Source organism: Tenrec ecaudatus, unplaced genomic scaffold, assembly GCF_050624435.1.
Source record: "Tenrec ecaudatus isolate mTenEca1 unplaced genomic scaffold, mTenEca1.hap1 Scaffold_2152, whole genome shotgun sequence".
Taxonomy (NCBI): Eukaryota; Metazoa; Chordata; class Mammalia; order Afrosoricida; family Tenrecidae; genus Tenrec; species Tenrec ecaudatus.
The window spans coordinates 1-11,387 of NW_027458393.1; positions in this window are offsets into that span (position 1 = coordinate 1).

Sequence of the window (11,387 nt, forward strand, 5' to 3'; positions counted from 1 at the left end):
TTCCTCTCCTATCGGGTGGCTATGCGACAGAATTGACGTGGTGGGAGTGAACGAGTAAGTCATTGATTCAAGAGGGGTATAGTGGAATGAGCTGCTAACCCAAGGCCCATGGTTCAAGCTCACCAGCTAGTCCTTGAGAGAAAGGTGAGGCTTCCTACTCTTGTAAAGCTTTAAAGTCTGGGAAACCCCAAAGCAGTTCTAGCCTGTTCTATTGAGTCGCAATGAGTCAGAATCAATTTGATAGCAGTGAGAGTTCTTGGTTCTGTGTGTGGGGTTTGTTTTAGTCATTGGCTAAGGAACAGTAAGTAGTGTCATTGTGGGTTAGGCATTGGGCTGCTAACCATAAGGTTGGTGGTTCAAATCCACAAGCTATTCCATGGCAGAAATTTGAAGCTACCTGTTCCTGTGACCATTCACAGGTTTGGGTCACTATGAGTTGAAATCAACCTGATGGCAGTGAGTTTAGTTTGTTCATTTTAGTCATTGGTTAAGCCTTTCACCTACATTAATTATCTCACTTAACTTTGATAAAGGCACGGAAGTATCAACAGCTCAGTTTTAGAGATGAAGACATTGACGTTGAAAGAAGGTAGGTGTCTTGCCCAAGGTCACACCCACACAACACAGGCTAAAGAGGGTAGAACTGCCCCGTGGGTTTCCGAGACTGTAACTCTTTATGGGAGTAGAACATTTTGTCTTTCCCTCAGCGATGCTGGTCCTTTCAAACTATTAACCTTTTAGATCGCTGCCCAAGGAGCAAGCACTACGCCACCAAGGCTCCTGTGGGGATTTCTCTCCGGTCTGCCTTCTTCCAGTCAGCAAGGAGAGAACATTGCTCCCTGAGTGTGGGAGACGGAAATGGCACTGGGTCAGTGTCAAAGATCTCTGTTAGGGTCTCAGTTCTACCTAGCAGTGTGGCCTTGACTTGACTTTCAAGGCCTCAGTGTGTAAAATATGAGACTCAAAGTCTCACTCTCCTTGGTGCCAAGTCAATGCCAACTCAGAGTGACCCTATAGGGCATGGTAGAACTGCCCCTGTGGGTTTCTGAGACCAAAACTATTTATGGGACTAGACAGTCCCATCTTTTGTCCTCAGAGGTAGCTGGTGGCTTCAAACTGCTGCCCTTGTGGATTGCAGCCCAGTGAGTAGCCACTACACCACCAAGGCTCCTCGGGACTCAGAGTAGGTGATCTCTAATCTCCTTTCCAGATCTAACAGGCCTGTAATTGTAGCTTTGCTCTTTCACGTTATTCCGTTATTCTGAGTCCTCCTGCTGCTTCCTCTGGGTTTCATACCGTGTGGCTGGTCAAGGCTTTGACTTCTGAGACTTTGAGGTGCTTAGTCCTTGATCTCCTCGGCCTCCCAATGACGACATGGTGCTTATGGGTAGAATACAATCTTCCTGACAAGCAGCTGCTGTGCCACCCCCCCAGGCCGCTCTGCAGGGCACACGGAGGCAAAGGTGGGGGGCTGCTTGGCGGATGGCTCCAGAGATTAAAGCAACACCACATGCTCTCTGTGCTTTTCTCCCTTCTCATTCTTTACGGTTCTGGGACGCGCACTAAGGAGGAAACTTGGAAGCCTGGCTTCACATAAATTTAAAAGAATTCCGTTAATCGTTGTTGACTGTTTATCATGACCAAGTTCTTGGAAGACTTAAGTAACTCCAGTCAGAGACGTTAGAAGCTCTCACATCTGGCTTGAAGGAGATTCTCAAGTCTCACCTCCAGGCCCCACGCCATCAGGGACAAGAGGGAGTCCCCGGGCAAGGCCCTCTCAGGGTTCCGTCGGCCATGGAACTGGGGGAACTATAGACCCTGGTCTGGGGGTGAGGAAGTGGGGTGGAGGCAGGCCAACCGAACAATGGCTCTAACAGCCACGAGGGGCCATAACTGTGGGTGGGCACTGAGCAGGGAGGCGCTGGATTTCAGAAGTAGGCCTCTGAAGTTTCCAGGTGAAAAATAGAATTGCAACGTGCTCTTCAGGCTTGGCTTCAGACCAGTTACACACAGGCCACAATGCAGCATTTCTAGGAAATATCCCGAACGGAATCTCTAAGAAGCGCGCCTCTCCTGGGAGGGTGCCTTGGAAGGGAGCAGCAGAAACACAATGGTCGAGTCACCTTTTGCTGCTTGCAAACTGCTCCTGCGCTGTGGCCCTCATGGGGAGCCTGGCCATTGTCCAGGCTCCAAAGAGATTCTACTTCCAGGGATTCCAAAGCTTGTCTGGCGCTCTGAACAATACGATTGTTTTCCTCCTCAAAGGAAGCACACTGTCTTCTTTTTCAAACAGAGTATGGAGAAGAGAAAAGTCTGTACTTGGAGACGAGACTGTTGCTGGCCTTTCGTTGTGGTCGACTTGCTACTTTCATAAGCATGAGGCCGTGGAGTCAAAGGACAGACCGTGTGGCAGCCCCTGCTTTACAGACAAAGGATCGAAGCTTATATCACTTTCCTAAACTCAGAGAAAACTAAATAGCCAAGCGGAAGCAGGATCCTAACCTTCGGATGTCGTTCTGACTCCGAGAGCCCAGCTACACAGGCGATGAAGATGTCTTGACCGCCGTCTTCCTTTCCTGCCACCGGCGCTATCTCTGGGGTTGGCGCCACTCAGTGGAGTGACTCATGCTGTCACCCCCACTCCACGTCAACCCCCAGACCAGACCAAAGAGAACCCCTCAAACCAAAAACCAAACTCACTGCCACTGAGTCAGTGCTGACTCACAGCGACCCCCTATGGGCTTCCGGGACGTTAATTGTTAGCGGGAGTCACTTGCCACATTTTTTCCCTCGGGGCGCTAGTGGCTGTGTACTGCTGACCCTGTGAATCAGAGCCCAACACATAACCACTGCACCACCAAGGCTCCTATGTAGACACCCCAGTCATGTCTGTTACCAATTTAAATCATAGAGTAATATGTGAAATAGTTCTGAATGACTTAAATGTAAGATTTCTTAGATTATATGAATACTAACAATAAAACTGTCTTGTAAAATCTTTCTACATTGAATTATATTATTGGCGACAATGTTATTGGTAACTGCATGGAAGTCTTTACATTTTTTTCTCTCCTTCTTCTCTTTTAATGACTACTTCATTCTCGAAATCATTATTGATACGGGTTCCCAAATATTAGTTACCACAACACTCCAGCCTAAAAGGCCAGCTGACGAAATCAGAGATTGTAAATAAACCTCAGCAGTGAAGAAAGCAACAGCACATGCTAGTATGTGTGCAGACAAAAGCCACGTTGTAATTGTGTAACAAGGACACCTCTGACCAGAGTGCATTAGAAGGTTCAACAAGTAAATCAGTAAAGAGTTTCAGCCGTAGAGGTATATGGATACATGTGAGCTGGGCTTATGAAAAAATGCTTTTGTTGTTAAATTTAATTACAGGGATGTTTTGATTTAAAACAATAAACTTCCGCTAAGCCCCTGCATAAAAACCTTGTAAACAGTTGTTTTGGGATCAGCCCCTCTGAGCGTGTCACCTCAGGTCCACACCTCCCTAGTGACTCCACTGCCCGTCATCTGTTTCTTCCTCATCTTGGCTGGTGAGCTTCAAAGATCCAAGAAGCAACAGCAGATCATGTCAGCTCTGCTCAGCACACCTAAGGAGAGAGGCCAGCTGTTGTTGCCGCCCAAGCACTCAAGTGACTTATAAACAGCAAAACCCCTGTCTGTAAGTCTCCCTTAGATGTCTCAGAACAAAAGAGGCTGAGTAAGGCTCAATCATAGGTTTGCGACCAAATGGGCTCTTTGGAATGTTGCTGTGAGGTGCCATCAGGTTGGTTCCGACTCACAGTGACCCCAAGTAAACAGAACAAAACACGGCCCGGTGCCAATCTCACAACGGTTGCTATGTTGGAGGCCATTGTTGCAGCCACTGTGTTAGTCCATCTCATTGACGGTGTTCCTCTTTTCCCCCAATTCTCTAAGTATGGTGTCCTTCTCCAGGAACTGGCCCCTCCAGTTGGAGTGTTGTGGTAACTAATATTTGGGAACGCATATCGATAATGATTCTGAGAATGACGACCTGTCTAAAGAATGTAAGACGAACCTTGCCACCTGTGCTTCTAAGAGCATTCTGGCTGTACTTCTTCCAAGATGCATTTGTCTATTTTTGGTAGTCCCTAAGATATTCCATTTTCTTTGTCAACATCATATTCAAATACATCAATTATTCTCAGCAATTTCTTATTCATTAGCCAGCGTTCACAAACCTATGAGGTGCTTGAAAACACCATAGGCTGTGTTAAGCACACCTTAGTCCTCAAGGTGGAAACTTTGATTTTTAACACTTTAAAGAAGCCTTTTGCAAATTTGACAAGTGAAATCCATTGGGTGCTTAAAAGAAACATTTTTTTACTGCTATCTTTATGGAATTAATTGTGGATCCAACCAAAGTGAAATTCTTGACAACTTCAACCTTTTCTCCCTTTACCATGCTCTTGCTTATCGGGCCAGTTGTGGGTTTAGTTTTCTTCACATTGTGGTGTAATTTGTATCGAAAGCTCCAGTCTTGGTTCTCATTTTACCACTAAGTGCTTCAAGTTCTCTTCAACAAAGAGCAAGCCAGCTTTTTCAGAAAGAATCACTGGCCCCTCCTTCCTAATTTATCTGAGTCTAGAACAGGGGTTCTCAACCATCCTAATGCCACAACCCTTTAATACAGTTCCTCATGTTGTGGTGACCCCCAACCATAAAATTATTTTTGTTGCTACTTCATAACTGCAATTTTGCTACTGTTATGAATTGTAAGTAAATATCTGATATGCAGGATGTATTTTCATTGTTAGAAACTGAACATAAAGCATAGTGATTAATCACAAAACAATATATAATTATATATTGTGAAATACTTCTGTGTTTTCCGATAGGTTTCCTAGGGGTCTTCGGTGACCCCTGTGAAAGGGTTGTTTGACCCCAAAGGGGTCACAACCCACAGGTTGAGAACCACTGGTCTAAAAACTCCATGGGAATGTGTCCGCCATGGAGACGCTGCTAGTGTTTGAAATACTAGAGGCATGCTTTCCAGCATCACAGCAACGTGCCAGTCAGCACAGAACAAACTGACACAGAGGAGGTGGCTTAGGCGGCCATCATGATGAGCATTTCCCGTCCTGAGGACAGGCAGCTAAGACCACGTATGGTGCTTGATGTCTGCAGCATCTGTCAGTCCATTGTTCTGTGTGTCTCCACGCATCTTCAATTGCCATCATTCTTCTTTCCTCCAGAGGGCAAGAGTCCAACAGCGACGCCTTAGATGGCTTTTAAGACCCAGGTCTGCACTCACCAAAGTAGAAGGCAGAGTCTTTGTGGACTGTTATGCCACATGACCTTGCTGTCTCCCAAGATGATAGTCTAGAGCTCCCAGGTCCTGTGACCCAGTCCTGAAATGTGTTTAGTTGTGTGTAGGTTTCCATAACGCTGCTTCCTGTATGCTCTACTATATTCTACTATAAATATATTCATGGATATGCTTGCTGCAGAGGTAATACTCATGGACAGTGGCCTTTAACTCTTGCACTTCTCCTAGCGTTTTCCCTGACTCTACCTTTTTTGGGGCCAAACTCCCTCTTGTTATAGATTACTCTCCCCTTCTCCCAAGTTACGAGCCCTGGTAGGTTAGTGGCTACACTTTTGGCTGCGAGCCACATGGTCGGCAGTTGGAAACCACCAGCAGCGCCTCAGGAGAAAGACGGAACTTTCTACCCCTGTAAACATTTACAGTCTCAGAAACGCACAGGGGGTCATTATAAGTCAGCATTGATTTGATGGCAGTGAGTTTTCTCCCAAGTTAACACCGATCTACCTTCTAGCCTATAGCTTCCTCTCCATTTCCTACCCCTAATAAACATCAAAGGATACTTTTTTTGCGTATGAAAATCTTGATTTAAAAAATAGTGCTCTTGCATAATAATTATTCTTTTATGATTTACTGATTTCACTCTGCATAATGCCCTCCAGGCTGATCCAGGTTGTGAGGTGCTTCAAATGTATTGTTCATTAACACTGAATATTATTCCATTGTTTATACCAATTTGTTTACCTATTCTTCCATGGAAGGACATTTAGGTTGTTTCCTTAATTTTTAGCTATCGAGAACAGTGATATGACAAACGTGGGTGTGCATGCATCTCTTCACACCATGGCTCTTTATTATGGGGGTGGAGAACTTTCTTCTGCCAAGGGCTATCTGAATTTGTAACATCATTCACAAGTCATACTGTTCAAATATCTCATGAACTCACCCCTGATGGGATGACTGGAATCACTTCTCTTTGATGAAGTGTGTGATGTTAGTCAGTCTAGATTATTTCAGGGGCCAGATTTCTTCACTCCTGATCTAGAATATACACCAAGCAGAGGGATTTCTGAGTCACATGGCCTTTCTGTTCCCGAGATCCACAGTGGGTACACCATTTTATAGTCCCATCAGCAGTGTGTAAGGGTTTCAGTCTCTCTCCACCCTTGCCAGCATTTGTTTGCTGTTTTTTGAACTTCATTATCTCATTGATTTGATTTGTATCTATTGGCTAATGGTTATGAACATTCCTTCATAAGTTTATTGGCTGCCTGAATGCTTTCTTTGATGAATATCTAAGATTTAAATATTAAAATTAATAAATATTAAAATTTTCATTTATATTCCCCATAAAGTGGTTATTATAGAGGACACATCCATACACATCCACCAAAATTACATGAGCTTGTAATAATGTAAAAAAATTGTGTGCATAAGCAAATGTGGTGAAGAAAGCTGATGGTGCCCAGCTATCAAAAGATGTATAGTGTCTAGGGTCTTAAGGGCTTGAAGATCAACAGGCAGCCATGTAGCTGAGAAACAACAAAGCCCACATGCAAGAAGCACACCAGCCAGTGTCATAGGGATCAGGTTTCAGGCATCAAAGAACAAAAAACCATATCATGGTGAATGAGTGGGGGCGTAGAGTAGGGATCCAAAGTCCATCTGTAGGCAACTTGACATTCTCTTACAGGAGGGTCGCAGAGAGGAGACAGGCCAGTCAGGGTAGAGTGTAGCAACAATGAAACAAACTTTCCTCTAGTTCTTAAATGCTCCTCCCACCCCACCCCACTATCATGATCCCAATTCTACCTTACAAATCTGGCTAGACCAGAGGGTGTACACTGGTACAGACAGGAACTGGAAACACAGGGAATCCAGGACAGATGAACCCCTCAGGACAAGTGGTGAGAATGGCAATACCAGGAGGGTAGAGGGAAGGTGAGGGAGAAGGGTGGAACAGATTACAAGGTTCCGCATCTATCCTCCTCCCAAGGGGACAGACAGCAAAGTGGGTGAAGGGGAATGTCGGACAGTGTAAGATATGACAGAATAATAATAATTTATAAATTATCAAGGGTTCATGGGGGAGGGAAAGGGAGGAGAGAGAGGAAAATATGAGGAGCAGATACGAGGGCCTCAAGTAGAAAGCAAATGTTTTGAGAATGATGAGAGAAACAAATGTACAGGAGTGCTTGATGTATGATGGATGGATGGATGGATGGATGGATTGGGATAAGAGTTGTACAAGCCCCCAATAAATGATTTAATAAAAAAAACACACCAGTATTAAGCTAAAAAAAAGTTTTAGTAAGTGAAAAAATATACCATCTTTTCCATAAATGATTATTATCCACTAAAAAGAGGAAAAAATAAGTACGTATAAGAAATATACATATAAGAAAAATTAAAGTAATATATCACAATTTCGTGCTTGTTTGTGCTTGAGGTGTTGACTCTTTATCTCCTAAGTCATTGCAATTATATACTCCGGCATAACAAATAATCCTACAATTCAGTAACTTAAAATAATACAATGATTTATTTTGCTCATTAATATGCAATTTGAATAGGGCTAGCTCATCTCTTCTTCATGTGGCAGTAGATGTGACTCCATGAGGGCTGAAGGGTTTGCTTTCCCAAATGCAACCATGTCGATGCTGGCCGTCGGCTGGGATTGCTGGTCCTCAGGGCACTCAGTTTCTCTGCAGTGAGCCTCTCCATGGAGTTCCGTGGGCTCCCTCCTAACATGGCAGCTGGATCCCAAAAGCAAGTGTTTCAAGAGAGAGGAAGTAGAAGCTACAAGGCTCTTAAGGCCTGGATCTAGTAACTAGCACAGCACAAATCTACTGTATTTGATCGGTCAATTAATCCTAGAGCCTGCTCAGATTACAGAGGGTTAACAAACATTCCCCCCTCTTGATGGAGGAGTGTCAAAAACTTATGATTATCTTTAATACACTATTATAAGTCATCATTTCCCCAGTTTTCCTTTATGAGAACTATTATAAGTGGCAACAAGAACCTTTAGAATGTTTTTATTGATATACAATTTTGATGGCCAATAATATAGACTCTTTTTTTTTTTCTTCAGGAAACTGCCTAAAATAGCAAATTCTCTACTCTGGGCCCTCAAAGTCCCTTCTCCCACCAACTGCTGAGCCAGCTCATCCTGGTAACCAGTTCAGCATCGATTCTGCTATTTTCTATTTGAGACAGACAGACAGGAACACACACACACGAGATCTTCCTTCCACAGGCTCTTCCCTGGTCGGAAGACCTAGTTCTTTGGTGAGAGCGTCCACTTTTCAAAGGGGTCTGGTGGTCATTGTCTCTCCTTTTCTGGCCTTCTCATACTCAAGAAGACCGATAAAGGAATGAAGTACACCATCTTCAAATGATAACTGATCCAGGCTGTGTGCATATATACCTAGGCTGGCACCTGGCTATACCTGGTTACCCTGTCTTCGACCACGTCTTTGGCTGGTTACTATCATTACAGGACCCACAGTTGCCCACGATAATCACACTGATTCTTACAAAATCTTTTCTCAAAGTGACTTGTCTTAAATCTGCTGAGATCATATAGAGAAATGCCAATACCTGGATATGGCCTTTGTGTGATCATGAAGCTGTTATCTTGGTGTGTTTTTAAAAATTATTTTATTGGGGGCTCCTACAACTTATCACAACCCATCCATTGCATCAAGTACATTTGTTGTCTTGTGTTTTAGTGGAACAGAAAAATAAATATTAAGATCTGGCTTCAAAGCAACAGAATTAAGTGCTGTAGATCAAATGGAGTCCAGTGTGATAGAGATTTGTGCTTGTTTGGTTAGTTTGTGGATGTGGATGTGGATGAGAGTTCGGTTCAGGTTTTCCAGTCTGCGTGGTCCAATTTCACTGGGTCCTCTTGTGAGATGAAAGAGCTGCTAGCAACACACACCCCACCATCCCCATAGCATTAAAGCTAGAAATCTCCACAAAACAATATACATGAACAAAAAGGATCGCCTGGAAGGATAAGAAACCACCTGCTAGAGATACCACAGATCCACTAGGTCCCATGGCCCGCACAGTATCAGGCAGGACAGGAGGCTAATGTCTGAGGATGTCATGGTGGCTTAGCATTTGGTAGATTGTTAGGAACAGCACAGATCCCTCTTCCCAATCCAGTCTCGTTCTGAAGCCATTGCAATGGGTAACCCTGCATAAGCAAACCAGAGGCAAAATTCAGAATGTAGACTAGGCTCTGGTGGTAATGAGCCTCCTTTCCATCTGTGAAGCAGACGAGCTTCTCAGAATTTACTGTCTTCCCATCACTGCCTCGCCCTTCCCAGTTGGCTCTTTCCTTTCCTCCCTCTGTCAAACACTTGATGGGCATTGATTTTTTTCACCCTTTCTTGGGTGTAGGGGCTAGGTGTATCGATGTCGGTAAAAAAAAGGTTCCTCTTATACGTTCAGCATTCAATGAATATTTACTGAACCCAGTGATCTTTGTTATTACATTCTATATCCTCATGGGGGAAACATGCATACACTGGTCCACAGTCCATGCACAGGTATACACTGCGGAGGCAAGATAAAAGAACGTGGTGGCCAGGTATGTCAGGAACTGCGGGAGCGGAGGATGAAACAGCGACTTGTCCATCTGGGTGGGTGATGGCAAGCTGCTCAGGAACAATGGAATTGCTCCCCATCACCAAAGAGGAATTTTCCCAGAAGACAAGGGAGGAAGAAAGGGAAAGGCACTAAGGGGCAGTCTACACAAAGGCATTGAGGTTCCCCCGAAATCTAGCATCTTCTAGTTGAATGTGGCTGGGCCTCAAAGGCATGTGCAAGGGCAGCAGAAATTACAGCAAGAAGGACACGGAGAAGCTGAGCCTGGGGGCCCTCAGCTGGCACACTGATGAAGGAAACCGGGCATGGAGCCCCTAGAAAGCTCTAAGCAGAAGCGTGGGATGGTACAATTTTGGCTTTACAGAGCTAACTGCTGATCAGTTGAATGAAAGCTAGGTTGGGTGAGAACCAAATCGTAAGCAAAAAGATTGGTAGGAAGGAGGCTCTGGGTGGTCTTGGTGAGGGACAACAGCTGGTCTGAACTCCAGCAGAGGCAGTGGGAATGGGGAAGAACGGCAAACAGGAGAGATTCCGAGGAGGCATGGCAACTGATGCAGTGGGGTTGAGTGGGAGTAAGGCCGTCCTCATATCATGAATTCCAGGTTTCCCACTGAACAGCTAGAAAAGCAGTTGACCCAAGACGAAAGACAAGGTTGTCTGGGCAAAGACAATGAGGCCTAAGGGCAGAGGAACAACCAACTGGAGAGGTCTGGTTAGCATTGAAACTACACCTCAGGGGAATCCAGTTCTGGTTCAGACGTCCTCCCTCTCCCAAGTCAAGATGCAAACTCCAATGGTGAAGTCGTGTGTCTCCCTGTCTGCTAGAGCAAAACTGCAGAACGAGCTAGACTATCTCATTCACGATGAGATGCTCAACACGAAAAGGACCACTTGGTACTGTGGGTCACGATGAGAAAACCATCTTCGTGCTGTCTGCCTTTCCCCTTACATCACAGCGGCCTTCGCCAAGACCACTGTGAGCAAGGTTGTAGTCCTCCCCCCTCCCATTGCTGTAATTTTTGGCTGTGCAAGACGAACACTTCCATATGGTGTGATGTTTATGTTAAGATGGGGAAAAATATGAGATACTTTTCAGTAAATTTTATCCAAGCAGCAATAAATTTACAAATCCTAAGCAGCTGGAACAAAATATTGGTCTGTAATTTATTTGGGATAAAATATTTCAATAGGAATAGGAAACTTGGGGGCACTTTATTAATTATCGATATTTAGAGATTTGGGGGGATAGGTATCTTCACAGACTCCACCTAGCTGTGACCTCAGACAGATTATTCGACACCTGGAACCTCTTTTACCTCATCTGTAAAATGGATCTGCAATTTTACCTACTCAGATTTTTTGTGGGGGGAGGGGATAAAATGAGCTAATCCAAAAGCATTGAATAATATCTGTCATATATCAAGCATTCAAAATGTCCATTATTCCATTTATTTTC